The following is a 14,448-nucleotide window of genomic DNA, read 5'->3' on the forward strand; positions in this document are numbered from 1 at the left end:
CCAGAGTCCTGAGGACTCCTGGCCATATCCTTTTGACCTCCAAACTGCCTTTTCTTGTGGTGAACACAAATTTTGCATTTCATATAATTTCTGTGTGTTTACAGTATTAAATACCATCAGTTGTGTGCTGTCTGTCTTTATGGGGGTACTGGCTGCTGATTTAGCAGCTTCGTCTGCTCGGCTGTTACCAAGTGATACCGGGTCTTGGCTATACGTGTGAGCTTTACACTTGATAACAGCCACTCTGTCGGGTTCCTGTATCGCTGTTAGAAGTCTTTTGATGTGGGCTGCATGTGCTACGGGTGTGCCAGCTGCCGTCATGAAATTTCTGAGGCGCCATAGGGCCCCGAAATCATGGACTACTCCGAAGGCGTACCTAGAATCTGTGTAGATATTGGCTGACTTGCCTTTAGCCAACTCGCATGCTCTGGTTAGGGCAACCAGTTCAGCAACTTGTGCTGAGTGTGGTGGGCCTAGGGGTTCCGCTTCTATGGTACCTTGGTCATCTACGACTGCGTATCCAGTACACAAGTCTCCCGAGTCCGTCTGTCTGTGACAACTGCCGTCAGTGTAGAAAGTAAAATCTACATCTTCCAGTGGGTTGTCACTGATGTCAGGCCTTGCCGTGAAATTTTGGGTCAAATATTCCATACAATCATGTGTGTCATTTTCCTTACTAAATCCTCCTTCACCATCACTCTCATCCTCCACCCTTTGTGCCTGTCCAGGCACACCTGGGAGATATGTTGCAGGATTTAGTGCGCTGCATCTCTTTATGGTGATGTTTACCGGGGCCATTAATGCCAATTCCCATCTTGTAAACCGCGCTGATGAGACATGTCTGGTTTGGGAAGAATTCAGTAAGGCTGACACTGCATGTGGTGTATGAATTGTGAGGTTGTGTCCTAGCACTACATCTTCGCTTTTACTTACTAGCAATGCTATTGCTGCAACACTTCGCAAGCATGTGGGGAGGGATTGCGCTACCGTGTCTAGCTGAGCGCTATAGTAGGCTACCGGCCTGCTGGCATCACCATGCTTCTGGGTTAAGACTCCTGCCGCGCACCCAGCACTCTCTGTTCCGTACAGCTCAAAGGGTTTTCCATAATCTGGCATGCCTAATGCTGGTGCCTGCGTTAGGCACTGTTTAAGTCTCTCAAATGCCATCTCAGACTCGTCTGTGTGCGAAATCCGATCAGGTTTGTTTGATGAGACCATCTCCTGCAAAGGCAGGGCCAGTATAGAAAACCCTGGGATCCAGTTACGGCAATACCCACACATTCCTAAAAACGTTCTAATCTGTTGCTGGGTTTGTGGCAGGGTCATGTCACGAATTGCTTGAATTCTATCAGCGGTGAGGTGTCTCAGTCCTTGTGTCAGACAGTGTCCCAAATATTTTACCTTGGTCTGGCATAATTGTAACTTGTCTTTGGAAACCTTGTGTCCGGTGTCTGAAAGATGAAACAGGAGTTGTTTCGTATCTCTCAGGGACGATTCAAGTGAATCTGAACACAGCAGTAGGTCATCTACGTACTGTATTAATATTGATCCACTCTCAGGTTGAAAAGACTGTAAACAATCATGCAAGGCCTGTGAGAAAATACTTGGACTGTCAATGAAACCTTGTGGTAATCGAGTCCAGGTGTACTGAACTCCTCTGTATGTAAATGCGAATAAGTATTGACTGTCAGGGTGCAGAGGTACCGAGAAGAAAGCGGAGCAGAGGTCAATCACAGTGAAAAATTTGGCAGTGGGAGGGATTTGCAAAAGAATGACAGCTGGATTTGGCACTACGGGGAATTGACTCTCAACTATTTTGTTGATCCCTCTTAGATCCTGCACTAATCTGTAACCCCTCCCCCCACTCTTTTTAACAGGGAAGATGGGACTATTGGCAGTGCTGGACGTCCTTACCAGAATGCCCTGTTGTAGCAAGCGCTCTATTACAGGGTAAACTCCTAACTCCACCTCTGGCTTCAGATGGTATTGTGGGATTTTTGGAGCTATCCTACCATCTTTTACTTGTACAACTACTGGGGCTACGTTTGCCATTAATCCAGTGTCTTGTCCATCCTTGGTCCAAAGTGATTCCGGTATCTGGGAAATCATTTCCTCTACTTTGGATGGACACCTATTTACAATAACAGTGTGTGACATTAATCTTGTTGGGGAGTCTAGCATATCCTGCACTTCCTGAGCGTGGTTTTCGGGTATGTCCAAGAACACACCTTCAGGAGTACAATATATGACACATCCCATTTTGCACAGTAAATCTCTCCCTAGGAGATTAGTCGGAGCCGATGCAGCCAGCAGAAAAGAATGCTTGGTGTGCAAAGGCCCTATCGTAATCTCTGCAGGTTTGCTTAAAGGATAGTGTTGTACTACTCCTGTTACTCCCATGGCTGGAATTGTTTTACCAGTGGTTCTCATGCCCACGGTCGAATTTATCACTGACTTGGCCGCCCCCGTATCTACAAGGAAATTTAGAGATTTACCAGCTACATCAATTGTGACCTCGGGTTCACTTCCAAGGCTCGCAATTAATTTCACTGGCTACAGGTGTGGCCCCACCCCTATTGTATGTGGTGACCTCCCTGCATTGCGCTGGCAGCTATTACCTGTGAAGGGGGTAAATGGGAACTATCAGAGACTTGCCAGTCTCTTCTTGGGGGATACCTTTTTGTTTCCCCTGCGTGTGGCTCATAACTCCGTCTCTGCGGTCCTTGATCCCAATTTCGTGTGTCATGTCGTTGTCTAGGGGTTTGGTATGAGTTTTGTATATTTTTCACTCTACAGTCTCGTGCAAAATGTCCCTCTTTGTGACAATTATAACAAACTACCACATTTGACTTACCCACAGGGGTCTGAGACTTATGCTGAGTTGGCCTTGTGGTAAGGGCCTGTATACTTACGGCCATCAGCTTATCACTCTGCGACTCCCTGTGTCTGGTGATGTTCCAATCATGATCAATAGCGTCCTCTCTCAAAGTAGCCACCGACAAACCTCGCCAACAGGGTTGGGTGGTCTGTACCCTCGTCCTCAATACTTCCTTTAAACCATCCATTAACACAGATACTGCTACTTCTCTATGATTCACATTTGTCTTAATGTCTTCTATCCCTGTATACTTAGCCATTTCCTGCAGTGCCCGATGAAAATAATCAGCAGCTATTTCTCCCTCTTTTTGCTTGATGGAGAAAATTTTGTTCCATTTAGCAACAGCTGGGAAATATACTCCCAGCTGCAAATTAATTCTTTTCACATTATCTTGATTGTACTCCTCAGTAAGGGGTACCTCTTCATCTAGTCTACAGTCAGCTATAAATCTCGCTGAGTCGACATTGGAGGGTAAACATGCCCTCAGCAATGTCCGCCAATCTTTGTTATTGGTCTCCACAGTATTTCCTAGCTCTCTAATGTACTTCTGGCTTGCAACTAGATCTTTCCTAGGATCAGGGAATTCAGACACCATTGATCTTAATTCCGTTCGGGAAAAGGGGCAGTGCATGGCGATGTTTCTGACAGGAGTGACTCCTGAAGTGTCAGTTTTCCCATTTGGTACTGCAATTACCCTAACGGGATTAAGTTCAATAACATCATTCTGAGTAGATTCTACAACATGTGGTGTAATGGTTTCTGCATAGTGTACAGTGCCGTACTTACCAGTTGATACGACCTCACCTGTCCCTCCACTAGGGGCCTTTGATACTGCTCTTACTGGTTGGGCCGTGCCCACTGTTGTTTCTGCTATGGTGGCTGCTAGAGAGAGTGCCGATATTGTTGTGGGCTCATCCTCTTGGTCACAATCCTGGGGAAAGTTTAAAACAGGGTACAGCTTGCACGAGTTAGTATTAGCATCAACAATCTTAGTTACATTATTCTTAACACCTATACAGTTACTAAGTGCATGTTTATCATACACCAGTGTGCCATTCTCTGTAACCACTTTCTCTCCTGTTATGTATGGTGGTGGTGGTGCGGTGGCTATCAGTTTCCTGATAGGGTTAGATCCAGCCGCTTGAGCCAATCCTCTTTGTATTTCACCCTCCTGTTGCCATAATTGTAAATAATCATAATGTTTGATCCGTCTCTTTGCAGATTTAATGAGACATATCCTTCTCCTTAGATTTTGTAACACTTCGGGGCTAAAACTGCCTACCCGTGGGAACTTTTCCCCGTCATGCACAGTCATTCTTTCCCATTCATCGCACAAAACCTCTGTGTGTGAACCGTATTTCTCACACATGATATACCTTGCCGACCCTATTGGCCGGTTTACTAAATCAACCTGAACCAGGGTTGATCGCCCCCTACCTGAACAACTGGCCCCCATCTTTGCAGGTGTTGCTTTCACTACCTCTGACCTTCAAATCAGGGTCTTCAGCGAACCCTTACAAAAACCAAGATGTCCGGGGTAGGCCGACGGTGAAAGTTCAACCGAGTGCTTTCACACACTTCTCGCCCACGTTGGCCAGTACTTCAATCACTGACTCAGAGCTGCTGTACCCAACCTAGGGCCCCTATGAACCTTTATTTACTGGGGCGTTGTGGGAGTAGGTTACCCATCCCCAGCAAGTATCGGTTGTTAGAGAATTCCTGAGTGACCAGCGAACCTCTGTCACGAACCGGTCTCTCACCTTTGCGGGTTCTGGGGTTCATCCGTTGCCAGTGCGGTTGCTCGCGGTGCTGTGCGCCCGTGTGGGGACACGGCGTGATCAATGGCACAGGTAATGCAGAGTCTGGGAACTGTGAGTGCGGGGACCAAATGGCCTAAGGCACTGCGGTGTGTCTGCTGTATAGGAGGTGGCCATGTTGGAGACCAAATAGCTAATACTGAGCACTTGTGAAAACACCTGTGGGCAGGTGTAAGCCAATCCCGTGCTTGTGCTGCCTTTAAGTAGGCTGGGATTATGTCACTCTGGGCCAGTGCTTTGTTGTATCAAAGCTGTGCTCTAGCTCTGAACTCTCTCCGTGCATTCCTGTGTGATTCCCGTGGTCCAGATATCGCCTCCGTTCCCAGAGGTCCGTTTTGCAGCCTTCACTGCCAAAGATCTACCGGCTCTCCATTGTGCTATCAGTCAATTGCACACCTATTGGAAATACTTGGATTCCCAGTGTCCTGCATGAGGTTACCCTGTCTGTCTGCCTATCATACAAAGTCTGGAGGATTCCAATTCCCTCAGCTGTTCGTTTGTTCAACTCTGCATTTAACCCATTCATCACCTTGCCATCTACTACAGTTTCACAGTGATCTCCGGAACCCGCAAGTAACCCAATTCAGTACTTTTTCTATGTTGTCATTACAAGGATAATTCTTCACAGTCTCTCAGTTAACTCTTAAAACTCCATTGCAAATGCTTACAGTTAATTCTCCATGTCTGCATTTACCAGTTAAACACAATCTGCAATTCAGCATCAAAGCCTGTTTATATTTGGACAATTCAACATTTATTCTTCAGCTTGTTTTTGCATATGTTTCCATGAACATTTCTTTTATTTATTTCTGAGTTTTCTCTTGCATATTATTTCTGTCATTCCTGCAATACTTCAGTATAATGATGATTAACAACTAGTCATTTAACTCCTTACCGAATTGTTACTTTAATAAATATATGAAACGGAACTTCCTTCGTCCTCCCTGTTTTCTTCATACCCCAGCACCTACACCTGAGGTTGGTTCCAGGTTAACGGATTCACAAAAACACCCGGACCTGACAGTAAGCACTGGCCACATGGATCCGTCAAGTGACCAATTCGCAGGAGGCGGTGCTACGTCAAATATCCTTTCCCGTCTGGAAAACCAGGAGTCTATACAGACACAAATAGTGCAGTTTATGCAAACTATGGCAGACCGTTTAGAGACTCTTCATACAGCAATTAAAACGTCTCAAGTCCAGATTCCAACTCCGGTTGTCCCAGTTACCACTACAGCTTCTCCTGTGATGCTGCCTACGTCCCGCTTGCAGTTACCCTCTCCGAGTAAGTTTGACGGAACTCCAAAACTTTGCAGGGGATTCCTGAATCAATGCGAGATCCAGTTCGAACTGATGTCCGCCAGTTTCCCATCAGCTCGTTCTAAAGTCGCATATATTATTGCCCTCCTCTCCGGTCAGGCTCTGGAGTGGGCATCACCATTATGGGAGAGAGGTGATCCTATCCTCTCTAATTACAAAGAGTTTGTATCTTCTTTCCGGAGAATCTTTGACGAACCCGGCAGGACCACCTCAGCATCTTTGGAGATTCTCCGTCTACGTCAAGGTTTACGTCCTGTCAATCAATATATTGTTCAGTTTCGCACGTTGTCTTCAGAGTTAAACTGGAATGAGGAGGCCCTGATCGCCGCGTTTTGGAATGGACTTTCTGAGAGAATCAAGGACGATTTAACTATCCGGGATGTGCCAACTAAACTGGATGAATTGATTTCTCTCTGTAACAAACTTGACCTACGCTACAGGGAGCGATGTTTAGAGAAATCCAGGGCAGAGCGATCCAGTCCACGTTATCATCCTAGGCCTCGACAAGATTCTTCATCACAGTCTCCGGTAACGACAGACGAACCTATGCAGATTGGGCGCTCTCGCCTCACAGAAGAGGAACGACTTCGTCGTCGACAGGGTAACCTCTGCATGTACTGTGGGTCCTCTGAACACTTAGTTAAATTCTGCAAACTCCGACCGGGAAACTCTCGCTCCTAGCTTATTCAAGAGAGGTTAAGCTAGGAGTTACTCTAGAATCACGTTCTGGGGAAGAGCCGACTTTGTCTATTCAATTAGAAGTTCCAAGTTCTACAGTGAAAGTTTCAGCTCTCCTAGATTCTGGGGCAGCCGAGAACTTCATCTCCTCAGCCTTTGTCATGCGGTCTAAAGTTCAAACCATGCCTCTGGAAGCAGCAGTTGCCGTTACAGCAGTGGATGGAAGTCGAATTCCAGATGGTATAATTACTCATCGAACCGTATGTCTCAAGATGAAAGTTGGTGTGCTCCATTCCGAATACCTCTCCTTCTACGTGATTCCCAAAGCCTCTCAAGATGTGATACTTGGTTTACCTTGGCTGCAGAAACATAACCCTCAACTTAATTGGCAAACCATGGAAGTCCTTTCATGGGGTAAATCTTGTACCAAGGACTGTTTAGCCTCAATTGTACCTCTCCGGTCAATCAGCCTTCTCGACCTACCTCCGGTGTATCAATCCTTTGCGGATGTTTTCAGTAAACAAGCAGCAGACTCTCTACCTCCTCATCGCGAATGGGACTGCCCAATTGTCCTGATTCCGGGTAAAACACCTCCTAGGGGACGAATTTATCCGCTATCCATCCCAGAGACGCAAGCTATGTCTGATTATATACAAGAAAATCTAACCAAAGGATTTATCAGACCATCTTCTTCACCTGCAGGAGCCGGATTCTTTTTCGTTAAGAAGAAGGACGGTGGGTTACGACCATGCATAGATTACCGTGGACTCAATGAGATCACTGTGAAAAACAAGTATCCATTACCCTTAATTCCAGAATTATTTGACCGGGTAAAAGGAGCTACTGTGTTTACAAAACTGGATCTCCGAGGGGCCTACAATTTAATCCGCATCCGAGAAGGGGACGAGTGGAAAACTGCTTTTAATACCCGGGATGGGCATTACGAATACCTTGTAATGCCTTTCGGTCTTTGTAATGCACCTGCAGTTTTTCAAAGCTATGTGAATGAACTTTTTCGTGATCTTCTCTACAAGTGTCTAGTAGTGTACCTGGATGATATCCTAATATTCTCTAGGGATATAAAGTCTCACCGTCACCAAGTTAAAGAGGTACTGACACGTCTGAGGAAAAATCAACTTTATTGTAAGTTAGAGAAGTGCACTTTTGAAGTATCTTCCATACCGTTCCTTGGTTACATCATTTCTGGATCAGAGCTATGTATGGATCCCGGTAAGGTACAAGCTATCCGAGATTGGTCCACTCCTACAACTCTCAAGGGGATTCAGCGATTTCTCGGCTTTGCTAATTTCTATAGGAGATTCATTAAGAATTATTCTACGTTAGCTGCTCCCATCACAGCCCTAACTCGTAAGGGAGCAAATCCTACGAACTGGTCTTCAGAAGCAATCAAAGCCTTCTCTGATTTAAAGCAAGCCTTTGTGTCAGCCCCCATTCTTCGACAGCCTGATCTGAATCGTCCCTTTCTACTAGAGGTGGATGCATCTACAGAAGCAGTAGGAGCTGTGTTGTCACAAGTCTTTGAAGATAAAAAGGTCCATCCCTGCGGATATTTCTCCCGTAAGTTCCTCCCGGCAGAACGTAATTATGCAATCGGTGAGCAAGAGTTACTTGCCATCAAGTTGGCATTTGAGGAGTGGAGATACCTTCTAGAAGGAGCTCAACATCGCATTACAGTTTATACTGATCATAAGAATCTTCTGTATCTGCAGTCAGCTCAGTGTTTGAATCCACGACAAGCTCGATGGGCGCTTTTCTTCTCACGATTTGATTTCAAACTCACCTATCGTCCAGGGTCTCAGAACAAAAAGGCAGATGCCCTTTCCCGGTCCTTTGCTTCTTCTCAATTAAATGATGCTACCACGAATCAAGCCATTGTGAATCCTAGGTCCTTTTTAATGACTCGAACCTCTCCAGTTCCTCCGCCTGGCAAGACCTTTGTCGCCACAAGTCTTCGAAAACGGCTGCTTACCTGGGCTCACTCCTCTTCCTTCATGGGTCATCCTGGGGTTCTAAAGACTCTCAAGTTTATTCAACAGTCTTATTGGTGGCCACGTCTCAAAGCCGATGTCCAAGAGTTTATAGCAGCATGTCCTAAATGTGCCCAACATAAGAGTCCAAGAAGTTCTCCACCAGGTTTGTTACATCCACTAACCATACCCAAACAACCATGGACTCATATCTCAATGGATTTCGTGACCGATCTACCTCCATCAAAAGGGCGAAATACCATTTGGGTGATAGTGGATCGATTTTCGAAAATGGCACATTTCATTCCATTAACTGGGTTACCATCAGCCCCTTTACTAGCCAGATTGTTCATCTCTGAAATCTTCAAGTTGCATGGCCTTCCTCGAGAAATTGTTTCTGATCGGGGAACACAGTTTGTGGCCAAGTTTTGGAGGTCGCTTTGTTCATCTTTAAATGTCAAGTTGAACTTTTCTTCTGCATATCATCCTCAGACAGATGGACAAACTGAGAGAGTCAACCAAGACCTTGAAACATTTCTCCGGCTATATATATCGTCCTCACAGGATGACTGGGTTGACTACCTTCCATTGGCAGAATTTGCTCATAATAATCTCTTCCATTCATCTTCAGAATCTACGCCCTTTTATATTAACTTCGGCTTTCATCCTCGTGTGCCAGAGTTTCATCCATTGCCAGCCCTAGAGGTCCCAGCGGCAGATCAAGAGCTTCAACGTCTATCTAGCATCTGGAGTTGTGTACGTAAGTCCTTGGTCAAAACTTCCGCTCGTTATAAATCTTTTGCAGATAGAAAACGTAAAGCTGTACCGAATTACAAAGTGGGAGACCAAGTTTGGATTTCTACGCGCAATCTCAAGTTCAAAGTTCCTTCTAAGAAATTTGCTCCCAGGTTTATTGGTCCATTTCCCATTGTAAAGGTACTCAACCCTGTGTCATACAAAGTCAAGCTGCCACCGTCTTTGAGAATTCCTAACGCCTTTCATACATCTTTACTGAAGCCTTTGATTCTCAATAAGTTCCGTACTACCCAGTCCAAATCTCCTAAAGTTCACTCTTTGCAGAATGAGGAATTTGAAGTTAAAGAGATTGTGGACTCACGTTCCCGATATGGACGTTTACAGTTTCTGGTCGACTGGAAGGGTTACGGCCCGGAGGAGAGATCCTGGGTTTTCTCTGAAGATGTTCATGCTCCAAGACTGGTACAGAAATACTTCTCCAAAAATCCTGACAAGGTTCAAAGGTGTTCGGAGACCACCCGTAGAAGAGGGGGTACTGTCACGAACCGGTCTCTCACCTTTGCGGGTTCTGGGGTTCATCCGTTGCCAGTGCGGTTGCTCGCGGTGCTGTGCGCCCGTGTGGGGACACGGCGTGATCAATGGCACAGGTAATGCAGAGTCTGGGAACTGTGAGTGCGGGGACCAAATGGCCTAAGGCACTGCGGTGTGTCTGCTGTATAGGAGGTGGCCATGTTGGAGACCAAATAGCTAATACTGAGCACTTGTGAAAACACCTGTGGGCAGGTGTAAGCCAATCCCGTGCTTGTGCTGCCTTTAAGTAGGCTGGGATTATGTCACTCTGGGCCAGTGCTTTGTTGTATCAAAGCTGTGCTCTAGCTCTGAACTCTCTCCGTGCATTCCTGTGTGATTCCCGTGGTCCAGATATCGCCTCCGTTCCCAGAGGTCCGTTTTGCAGCCTTCACTGCCAAAGATCTACCGGCTCTCCATTGTGCTATCAGTCAATTGCACACCTATTGGAAATACTTGGATTCCCAGTGTCCTGCATGAGGTTACCCTGTCTGTCTGCCTATCATACAAAGTCTGGAGGATTCCAATTCCCTCAGCTGTTCGTTTGTTCAACTCTGCATTTAACCCATTCATCACCTTGCCATCTACTACAGTTTCACAGTGATCTCCGGAACCCGCAAGTAACCCAATTCAGTACTTTTTCTATGTTGTCATTACAAGGATAATTCTTCACAGTCTCTCAGTTAACTCTTAAAACTCCATTGCAAATGCTTACAGTTAATTCTCCATGTCTGCATTTACCAGTTAAACACAATCTGCAGTTCAGCATCAAAGCCTGTTTATATTTGGACAATTCAACATTTATTCTTCAGCTTGTTTTTGCATATGTTTCCATGAACATTTCTTTTATTTATTTCTGAGTTTTCTCTTGCATATTATTTCTGTCATTCCTGCAATACTTCAGTATAATGATGATTAACAACTAGTCATTTAACTCCTTACCGAATTGTTACTTAAATAAATATATGAAACGGAACTTCCTTCGTCCTCCCTGTTTTCTTCATACCCCAGCACCTACACCTGAGGTTGGTTCCAGGTTAACGGATTCACAAAAACACCCGGACCTGACAACCTCCCTTAAAATAAAATTTTTTACACAAATCACGTTAGAATGTACAAATAGCGTTTATGACCCCTCTAGCGTACGCAAATGGTACTCGGTCAAGTTACAAACTAATGCACACAATTACATGCGGTACAATCGTACTGCACATAAGCAACTAATCTTATGTGCGGAACGACCAACGGAATCGAAAATTACGGCTGCGAATTCCTTCAGCCAGAGCTTGATGGCCTATATGGGTACCGCACCAACCCTCCTGTGGTTGTGCTTCTTGACTCTATCTATAGCGGACTTCCTAGTCTGCTGTACCTAGACCTCCTGGTCTGTCTCTCTGGACCTCCTGGTCCGTGACCTCCTGGTCTGCTATACTCTAATGCTCTTATTTCAATATTTAACAAGGGATGCCTCCCAAGCCACCACGCGCCGTCACTTTCACGGATGTACCTCACGAGAACTCGACTTCTAGGTTCCAACCAAAAATGAGAAACTTATATATATATATGCACACACTCTTTCACCTCATATACTCTTTACTTTCGTTTCTGTACAGAAATCCCTTTCATTCAGTATCGCAGTCTAGTCCCGAAAGGAGTTACAACTAGAGAAGGATTATTTACGCTAAAATTTAGGACACTGAGATTGATTTGCGCTATTATCGCGTTGCTTCCGTATCGCCTACTAAAACAATACTATCGTGTGATTTGTATTACGTGGGCATACCCATATGCTCCGTTGCGTAATATACGCTACGTGTGTAAGCCCTTGCGTCGCGTACTCTTGTCCCGCCCTTTGTTAGGGACACGTGTACACAGGCCAGACACGTCCACAGTAACACAAGTAACACGTTTCTATCAATGCAAATGATATTTAACTGTAATCATTTACTGAACACCACACAGAACTTCCTTGTATCTTAGGCAAAGCCGTGTGCGTGTTTTCCAAATTACTCCCTTACGTATTAATTTTACTTTTAACTACCAATAGCAACAAATCTTTCTCAGCACGTTATCAATGATAAATGGCAAACAGGAAGGTGAGATGTGAAAATTACACAAATGAAAAATGCAGGTGTGTGCGTGTGTTGCATACGCAATGCGTATCAAACAGAAATAAAACAGTTTTAAATGACAATAGCGTACTGTTCTTACCTTCCGGTTCCGGATTCCACCAGCACTCCTACAGCGTAGTGATGCAGACGCTTATCTAGTCAGCACTACCGTATCCCTCACCACCAACACGGATACGAAGGGATACTGCCTTCCCGCCCTTTGCTGACAGATAAAGTCTGCTTGTGTTCGCTAGAGCGGATATGTGGAGGACGGACGAGCCGCCAATTGATAAAGCTAATTATTTATCTTATAACATTCACTATATATTGGTAAGAGACTCAATACGCAATGGGCGTACGGGGTACCGTAAGGGTACACACTTAGCGTAGCAGACGCTAGGCCGTGGTCGAGACGCACAAGCGGCACGTTCGCTCACGGCTTACGCTGGGTATCGAGCACGCTATAGGCGGTCCGAGTACCGTAATGCTACGCTACTAGCGTAGCGGACGCTGTGCCCACAAGAGGAACACGAGCGGCGCAGACGCTCACAGGATGACACTCAGTAAACCTTGTATGCAACACAATGAAGGGATATACTTATACTGTAATGATATAACGCTTCTTAACCTTGTTAATATAAAAGCTGCTTGAGCGATTGAGACGCTCCGAATACCCTTAGCAATGTAATGATAAACACACAATACCTTGTAAGGTTCCAAAACCTTTATCTAGATGATTTTAGTATGTAAAAGGGGAAAACAGTTACAGCTTATACACTACAGCACTAACATAAAACACCTAAACAGAATAACTGAAATTATACAATATACAACAGTTTCTTAATCCTAAACAATAACACAGAGAGAGAGAGTATGGCAAATACAAACAGAGAATAAGTTGGTTACAGAGAAAAACTTACACACCCCCAGTGTGCTGCGCAGTCCTGGAACCAGCTCTCTAGTTAGTCAATGATGAAAACCGTTGTGGAGAGTAGACTGAGCTGGCCCTGGCTGGCTGTTCTTATATACACTACATACCGTACACTACAAAGGGCCCTACAATCTCATTGTTCATTGGACACAGGAATCTGTCTTCACATTGTAACAAAAGGTCATAGGTTGATTCAAACAGGTGAGCTGTGACTATTTCATACTGCTCAGGTGGGAGGGAATCTCAGGATTCCCGCCGCATGGATAATGAACTGCAAATACAGTAAATGTCCATAAACTTCTTATAAACATAACTATTCGCAGGAGCGATTAATCTCTTTCAAACCAATACCGGAATGTTACTAATAATATACTCTAAATAATATATATTAGGCGCTAAGTTTGTACTATCAAATTTAAATAGTAATTGCAGCTCACACAAGGAGGATCTGGAAGTCCTCCTGAACAAAGGGAACTGTCCCTATACACAAATTTAAAACGTATGAGCGCACAAATATTCAAAAGTGGTTAATTAGGCTGCTGATTTGGTAAATAAAATATATTTTTATTAAAAGAACAGCAAACTAAATAAACATTCATAGATATAAAAACATCATGCTGGAAATCGCAGAATAATTAGTATCATACTTATAATCACTGCATGAAATTCAATAGATACCCCCGCATTAGCCAATTGGACTTATAATTAATTTAAAGCATGCATGCTTAATTGGTTAGCTGGTTAGTTAGTTGGACCAGTAATCAGTCCCAGTATACAGTCCTGGTTGTTAGTAACTGTTAATCCCTCCAGGGATTTTGTTATATTGATGTTAATAATTAGTTTGGTTAGATAGACAGAAATGTCCCTGGGTATATATGTCAACACAGTCCTTTTAAGATAGTGAAACTTTCTTCTGGTGATATTTCTGTGCCAGTTTATTCCATATAATGTAATATTGAGAGATTTACATAACCACTTAGTAACCCGTCGTGGCACTCATAGGGGCACTGCTTACCCTCCACTCTGCGGCGGTATTGGTGTCCACGATTGGGTTGAGGCACTGTATAGCTGGAAAGTTTCCTATCTGGCTGAGGCGGTGACACGCTGCCTGCGTGTAGCTGGGAGCGCTTGGCCGCGTGTCGCGGCTTCCGGGTTGTGCAAAGCTTCCGGCTTACGATGCGCTCCAGCTGCGTTCCACTTGACGTCGTTAGGGTCACCTGACGCGTTTCTCCGCCTTTTGTGGGTGGCGGTTTCTTCAGAGGTTTTCAAAAACCTCTGAAGAAACCGCCACCCACAAAAGGCGGAGAAACGCGTCAGGTGACCCTAACGACGTCAAGTGGAACGCAGCTGGAGCGCATCGTAAGCCGGAAGCTTTGCACAACCCGGAAGCCGCGACACGCGG

This window comes from Pseudophryne corroboree, chromosome 4 (genome assembly GCF_028390025.1).
Source record: "Pseudophryne corroboree isolate aPseCor3 chromosome 4, aPseCor3.hap2, whole genome shotgun sequence".
In the NCBI taxonomy this organism is placed as follows: domain Eukaryota; kingdom Metazoa; phylum Chordata; class Amphibia; order Anura; family Myobatrachidae; genus Pseudophryne; species Pseudophryne corroboree.